General features: G+C 41.6%; 1 long non-coding RNA gene across 1 annotated transcript; it reads left to right on the top strand.

Moving 5' to 3' along the window:
• Positions 1 to 5,799: 5,799 nt before the first annotated feature.
• Positions 5,800 to 7,854, top strand: LOC142107083 (uncharacterized). The gene is made up of 3 exons (XR_012679865.1): positions 5,800 to 6,028; positions 6,424 to 6,629; positions 6,997 to 7,854. It is a non-coding gene; the product is annotated as an uncharacterized LOC142107083 (long non-coding RNA).
• The last annotated feature ends 213 nt before the right edge of the window (positions 7,855 to 8,067 follow it).

The raw sequence follows: 8,067 nt of genomic DNA, 5'->3' as shown, positions 1-8,067 counted from the left end.
TGCACGTTTCACATGTTTAAACTTATTTCCAATGAACAAGATTTTATTTCCAATACAAAAGAGGGGCCTGATTCATCTTCAGACGGTTAAAAAAACTTTTATGCTAGTATATAAATACAAGCGGAACTCAAGATATGTTTTCATTTGAATTTGGGCATAAGTACGCTCTGGCTATATGTTACTTGCCATATCTAGACAGACAGAACAAGGTGCAGGATGTGCACTTGCATATGTGCAATATTAAATCCCATCAGAACGCATGCCAAAAAAAAACAAATGTTCTACAAAATGAATGAAGAATAAATTAAATTAACAGCTAGTGCAAATGATACGGCTAAAAAACATGTACTTAAGAGATACCCTGAACTTGAATCGCATCTGCATTAATACGCCTCAGCCCACCCTTACTGTACGTTGTCTATGTTCATCCACCTTTTTCACCCCAGTTCCACCCTTCATATCATAGCCAATCAAGTAATTTGCGTTTGGACATGCATTGCATGCAATTGCATTAATTTTTTTAAGTCCTGGTCTGGCGCATACGCAGGGCTATTTCGCGCAGGATATGCCACACAAATGGACTTCCGTTTGAAGATTAATTAGACCCGAGATGTTTAATGGTATGGGATAAGTAACTTACAGGAAGAAGAATTATGTTTATTTCAAAACTATTAAAATACGACAGTTAAAGTATAAATAGAATTGCACAAACTTTTATTACTCTTGGATATTTGCTAAGTGGCAAATATATATATTATTTAAATGTTTTACTTTTAGAACTGAAAAAAGGAACCAATGAGTTATTTGTCTGTCATGTTTAAAATCATTCTTGTAATGACTAATAATAAAAATTATACCATTGAAATCAATCGTTTATTACACAGAAAAGTAAAACAAAATATTATCACCACAAAATGTAACTGCCAATTCATTGCTTTCTCAGTTACACTAATATATATATATATTGTGACACAGGCACACTTCTGGTGATATAACCAATATAATGCGCTCAATTGCTTAGGATACACCAGTGTATGAATGAATGCTATAGATATAAAAATTAGGGGTGTGCACCGGCCACTTTTAGGGTTTTGGGTTCTGATTTGTTTTGCCAAAACACCCAACAAAAGGTTTTGGTTCTGATTTAGGGTTTTGGGTTCTGATTTATTTTTAAAAAAAGCAGAAAAAGTGCTAAAATCCAGTTTTTTTGTTTTTTTTCACTCCTACGCTATTATTAACCTCAATAACATTCAATAACAATCATTTCCACTAATTTCCAGTCTATTCTGAACACCTCTCACCTCACAATATTGTTTTTAGTCCAAAAGGTTGCACCGAGGTAGCTAGATGTCTAAGCTAAGCGACACAAGTGGACGGCACAAACACGTGGCCCATCGTAGGTGGCTGTGTAGGCTTGAATGGCCTTTTTCTGCTCCTCCATCCTCTGCAGCATATAGAGGGTGGAGTTCAAGCGCGTCACTACCTCTTATTTTTGTTGATGGCAGGGCATGTTCATGCTTTCTTGATGTAGCAGGAAAAGTGAACGTAATTTAATATCTGATACTAATATTTCTGCACTGCAGGAACAGTGAACGTAGTTTAATTACTTTAATATCTGATACAAAGCTTTCTGGACTGCGTAGTGGAGTGGCCCCGGTACCAAATACCTCCTTCAACTAGTCTGAATTCCACTGCACAGATGGCTGCTCCTCCATCCTTTGCAGCATATAGAGGGTGGAGTTCTAGCGCCGTTCTACCTCTTGTTTTCATTGATGACAGGGCATTTTCATTCACTTTTTTTATTTGGCAGGAACAGTGAACGTAGTTTAATATCTGATACAAACATTTCTGGACTGCGTAGTGGAGTGGCCCGGTACCCAATTTGGTACCGGGGGCACAATACCTCCTTCAACTAGTCTGAATTCCACTGCACAGATGGCGGACACCGGATGCACGTCTAACACCAACATAGCTGTTAAGGCCGCAGTTATCCGCTTTGCCATAGGATGACTACTGTCGTACTTCGTGCTCATGGCAAACGACTGTTGGACGGTCACATAATGCCAAAAGAAGAGTTGCAAGATGGAATTGTCCTTGGGCTCTCCCACCCACCCTTTTTGCTGCTCCTCCATTCTCTGCAGCATATAGAGGGTGGAGTTCCAGCGCGTCACAACCTCTTATTTGAGGTGATGGCAGGGCAGGTTCAGACTTTTTTGATGTTGCTCGAGTCTGCGGTAGGCACTTGCAGAATGCCGAAAGTGTCCAGCAATTTTGCGGGCCACCGCAAGCATCTCCTGCACACCCCTGTCACTCTTCATGTAATGCTGCACCACCAAATTAACGGTATGGGCAAAACATGGGACATGCTGGAAATTGCCCATATGTAATGCCCGCACAATGTTACTGGCGTTGTCTGACACCACAAATCCCCAGGAGAGTCTAAGTTGGGTAAGCCACTGTGAGATTATTTCCCTCAGTTTCTCTAAGAGGTTGTCAGCGTTGTGCCTCTACATTCTGGTGTGGCCCGGGGAGAGGCCTGTGCACAGGCTGGTCTTAACAGCAATATAGGCCCCAAGGCAAAGCACTACAGTGGCCCATTATCTACACAACCACTCACAGGAAGTTACAGTAATTTTGTTTACATTTGAAGTTAAAAAAAATAACCATTCATATACTGACACGTTCACAAGGCTATCGGGCACATTTGTGTTGGCCTGGCCTGTGTGGCCATGTGTTATGATGGCTCTGTCTGTGGTTTGAGTGGTTAAAGACATTTACATGTGTAGGGCCATTTAAACCTATGACATTTAGGTTACCATTAAATCCACATGTGTGAAAGCAGGGTTTTTTTTTTAAGGATAATGGACATCTCAATCATATCCAATTATGTCCAGCACTTATAGCAAATACTTACTATCTCCAAAGGCCTCTGGCTCTTGCCTGGCCGATGCTGCCTCCTGCCGACTCTCTTCCTCCAGCACCACCACCGGCAGACGCAGCTGGTCATCCTCCTGCTCCTGCGCCTCTACCACCTTCTTCTGCTCCTCCTCCTCCTCCTCCTCTGCCTCCGACTGGGACTCCACCACCACTGCCTCCTCCTGCTCCTCCTCCACTGGCTCCTCCGCTGCCTGCGCCTCCACCACTGCCCGGCGCCGTTGGCGGCGTTCCCAGCGTGCCCGGACTGTTTGAAAAAAGGATTTTAAAAAAAATAGGGCATGTTAACACAAGCACCAGCTTAAAAAAATAATAGTATTTGGAAAATCTGATGATCATACATGTTTAATCAGCTTGGCATTGGCAGGAGTCAGAAATATTAGCTACTCCCAAAGCAAGGAGCTAAACATGATGGACACAAAGTATTTCACATGACCTGTCACAAATTTTTATCTTTTCCATTGAGATGTGGATATTCGCAGTGGCCTCATGGTCAGCACTTTGCTCTCACAGCACTGGGGTCATGAGTTCAAGTCCCTGATTATTGTTTCATATGTGTGGAGTTTGCTGGCTTGCTCCATATTTGCATGTCTTGTCTACCACACTCCCCAAACATACTACTGGCCGGGTAATTAGTTTTTTGGACAAATTACCAGTAGTATTTTTGTTAATGTTGGTAAATTTATGTCAGCAAACTCCCATGGGGCTGGTAATGATGTCAAATAGTTCTCTCTTTACAGGACCACTGAATTAGTGTATGGATCTTAAAATATTAGAACGTGGAGTATACTTTGGAAATCACCCTTTGTTGGGACTACCTCAAAGTCTAAAATTGTCTAAATGGGCAGGTAAATAAAGATTGATTAGCTATATCTAGTACACTCTGTAATCTGTTTGCATCTTATGGGAGTTTTTAAAAATTAGTCTATACACTGAGGTGTTTGGATTTTGAACCCTGGCTTTAAAATCTTTGCCGAATAATGACAACACATCTGCCACTAAAAAATGTTTTTAAGGTTAGACCAGCAAGTTACAGCACACGGGTCAAGAGTTAGAATGGCTGATTCAAAAACCCATCCTTAATGGTCAGATTTTTCACAATAAAACATTAAGGTCAGTAAATTGTCAGCAGACAGGAGGCAAAGCATTTTGGGTGCACTGGAAGGGGCATGTCCTTTAGAGTTAGGGTGAACATATTTACAAACATATAGCAAATATATATGTGTACACATGGTTTTTGCGATTAATAGAGAACTCACTTCTTATAATCTCCTGGCGGAGTTCAGCAAGGAGCCTGGGCTGACAGCGCCGGAGATCGCTCCAGCGCCTCTGGAGCTGGACGACGCTACTGCGTATCCCATACCGCAGGCGGAAATGTCTGCGGACCCTTTGATATGCCCGCAGTTTTCCCTCATTACTAACATATCGCCCTGAGGGCACGTTATCCATGGCCTCTGTGAGGACACGGAGCTCACGCCTCGAGAAAATGCTGGCCCTCATTTTACCTCAAAGAACACAAACTCTGCAGTATTCTGAGCTCCGATTTGTTCTCAGAGCACGTATGGCCGTAACTCACGTCACACGCGGATCTTTCACACACCTGTATGTGTAATGGGTGCCTCTCCCACCAAGAACATGGCAGCCCCCTACGATGAGACGAGTACTCTGTGCGTCGCAATTAGGAAGAAGAGTGTACACCTGGTTTATTAATACAAACCTACATTGAAACCCACCTGTGCTTTGCCTTACTGCCTGTTCATGAGCTTATTTGGCTGGACAGGACAGGACACATTGAACTTTGTATCAAATTTAGCTGATTTGCCCAATAAGCAAACAACAAACAGTAGGTACAAAAGTAAATCAGAGATTTTAATATATCCAATGTGTTTGTATCTTCTAATGTAGCCTTCTGTTTTGTATGAAATATGTGTGTCATAGCTGTAATAAAACTGCTATAAAAAGGGGCCTTGCCATCACATTTTAACATGGCAATAATGCTATATTAGCCTACACTAAGCTAAGTTATTTAACCATATCAATCTTGTACTCAATAAAACTTGGATGTTAGCATTGTTGATAACATAACCTTACCTTGCATTTTAATTAACTTTATTTGTTGTTTTGCAGCCCACCCCAAGCATTACACACTGGCAATTTGCCTCTTTTGATCTTTGTGTGCAAATATATCAAAGTAAGTATAAATAGGTCAGATATATAGTAGTATATGCCAATAATTTGTATCTGCTCATTTAGCCATCTGTGTATGCACAAATATGTGTGTCATAGCTGTAATGAGAGTGTGACCAGAGGTGGGCTTGGCCTCACATTTAACTGGGAAAGAATGCATTAGTAGCTTACACTATGCTAAGTACTGTTAGATTATCCATATCCCACACACTAATAACTGACTTATTGCATTGAGGGACACATGCATCAAAATGTTTAAATGTATTGGGACGCTTACATAACAAATAGCATTTGTAGTACACATTTAAGTGTGTTGGTGGCTGATTTGATTTTGAAAAGTAATATTGCAAGCACCATATAGGGTTTGCTACTCGGACAAACTTAATGTGATATCATTAATTGAGGTGTGTGGCTAACCTGTTAACCAAGGTTAGCCTTTTAAAAGTGGAAACTGGTAGTAGTAGCTGAATGTTTAAGTAGTATTTGTCAACCATTAATGTAAAAATACAGTGGACAAACTCAATGTTGGTTCAATATAGAAGCAACAATGTTTATTAGCATAAGGGCCGTGTGTTTTATACCTAGGTAGTAGTTTCCCAAATTAAACCTTTTAAGGAGGTGGATGGCCATACAATCTGTATTGGCAACTTAATCTCATTATCTTTCCAATAGGAATATGTCTGAGCCAGGCCCCAGTGGCGAGCAGGCACCCGGGCGGCCAAGTATGCCCAAAAATAACCTTCAGCAATGAAGAACTTGAGGTTTTGGTGTCCGAGGTATTACAGAGATTTCACTTTGAAGAGCGCCAGATTACTGGCCCTGAGCGTCACCGCCATTGGGAGCTCATAACAACAGCTATAAATAACATCTCACCCCATGGTCGAAAACTGCATGAGGTCCAGAAACGGTACTAAGCCAATGTTTGACCAAAAGGCCTAGAGAATGTGAATGACTGTGTTGAGTAGTATTTCTTTGCTTTTGTTTCTCTCTCTCTCTCAATATAGATATAGCTATAGATATAGATATGTATGTAGATTGTGTGTTAGTATTACTTAGGCAACTGTGATGTAAAACCAGCCTTGTGTCTAAAAAGTATTTCCCTATCAGGGGCTTAGGTGATGTTTAAAAGCAGCATGGCCCTTGGCCACATTTACATAATCAGTTGTGCACATTAACCACGACTAAAAAAAACCAAGACATTAGTGTACAATGTGCCATTAATAATTGTGGATAATGTTTTTTTTTCTTTTTTTGGATCAAAAAGGCAGATATTTGACGCCATAATGTTTGTCTATTCCGCAGCTGGGCAGACTATAAAGCTAGACTGAAAAGCAAGCTGGCTCGGCAACAACGTCATGCCCAAGAGACTGGGGGTGGCCACCAATGGATATTTCATTGAACCCCCTTGAGGAGCGTACAAGGGCAGCAATTGCTCTGGTGGAGATTGTTTGGGTGGGCGACAGACACTGGCTATAGCCCACCCCGAACAGGAGATTCCGGTCCACTAGGTACAATGATGAGTGTGCTTAGTTAATGTCTGTAAAGGTTTCTATCTGTCTGAGCAAATGTGTAAACTCTGAGGATGTGTCTGAAGGATCACTTTGATTGCACAATGTCTTAGCCTATCAGATTGGAGGAAATGTAATGTAGACACTGAAGAAAAAATGTCTCTATATATACAGTTTTTTGCGTAAGTAAAATAACAAATATGTGGTAATGTCTGATTTTGGTGACTGTGAAGGGCTGCAAGCACATTAAATGTCATTTCAGACTTGACCAATGCTACATCAGGCGTATCTCAATATGTGTAAAAATGACATTGTTCCGAAATGTTTTTATATAATATCTTAGTGTTTGTATTTATTCTCTCTACAGATTCCAAGCAGCAGGCCACTGCACCCATTGAAGAACTTGCCCGTGATGTGGAGGGGGATCAGGTGGATCCAGCTGAAGATGCAGGGGAGCTGTCACTCTCACACGCATCCGAAAGACTTTACAGCGCCACAGAAGCACAGAATGTTCATCTGGCACTAATAGCCAGCACTGTCCAACACACAGATCAACAACTTACCAGTCTCAATAGCACACTCTCCACTTTCATGAGCACACACACAACTCTTTAATGACCACACACACCACCCAAATGGAAACTTTAAATAGAACAATGTCACATATCGAAACACTCCTGGGTGATCTCTTGCATGCCCACTCCCAACGCACCTGCGGCACATTCCCTTCACCCAGTTCAGATTTTTATTTCACCAGCCCCCATACCCAGTTGGCTGGTGGCTCAAACCTCCCTGTTGTGTCTGACTCCTCCCTCCCTGTTGGTTCTGTTGCGTCCCCCCTTCCTGTTGGTTCTGTTGCGTCACCCCTCCCTGTTGGTTCTGTTGCGTCACCCCTCCCTGTTGGTTCTGTTGCGTCACCCCTCCTTGACTCAAGCCTCTGTCGTTTTATGTGTTTAGCATTTGCCCGTGGCTTCGGCCAATCCCCTGTCGTGGTCCCTTCCCAATCCCCTGTCGTGGTCCCTTCCCAATCCCCTGTCCATGAGGCTGCACCTTCACCTCGTCGGACACAATCCGTTTCCCATGCAGGTTTGGCTGGTTCCTCTAACTCCTCTACATCACGGGTGACAAGAAGTAGGAGTCAGACACAGTCCATTCCGACTCCATACAAAAAGCCAAAATGAAAATAATTGTTTTTTTTGGTGAAGAAACCTTATGTCATATTGCGTTAAAAATATGTATTCTTGTTTCACAATTAATTTTTTTTAAATTAATATAAGTATGTGTTTCTTTATTTACTATTACATAATCTATTATATTTTCTTTTACGCAATACTTGTTATCAAGTCTAAGCAAAATATTAACTCGGAACACACGGCCGGAATCATTAAGGTTCTTTAAGGAATAGGTATCTAATTTCAGAGTGGTTTCCAAAAGGAAG

Source organism: Mixophyes fleayi, chromosome 1, assembly GCF_038048845.1.
Source record: "Mixophyes fleayi isolate aMixFle1 chromosome 1, aMixFle1.hap1, whole genome shotgun sequence".
Lineage (NCBI taxonomy): Eukaryota > Metazoa > Chordata > Amphibia > Anura > Limnodynastidae > Mixophyes > Mixophyes fleayi.
This window is presented reverse-complemented; position numbering and strand designations above follow the sequence as displayed.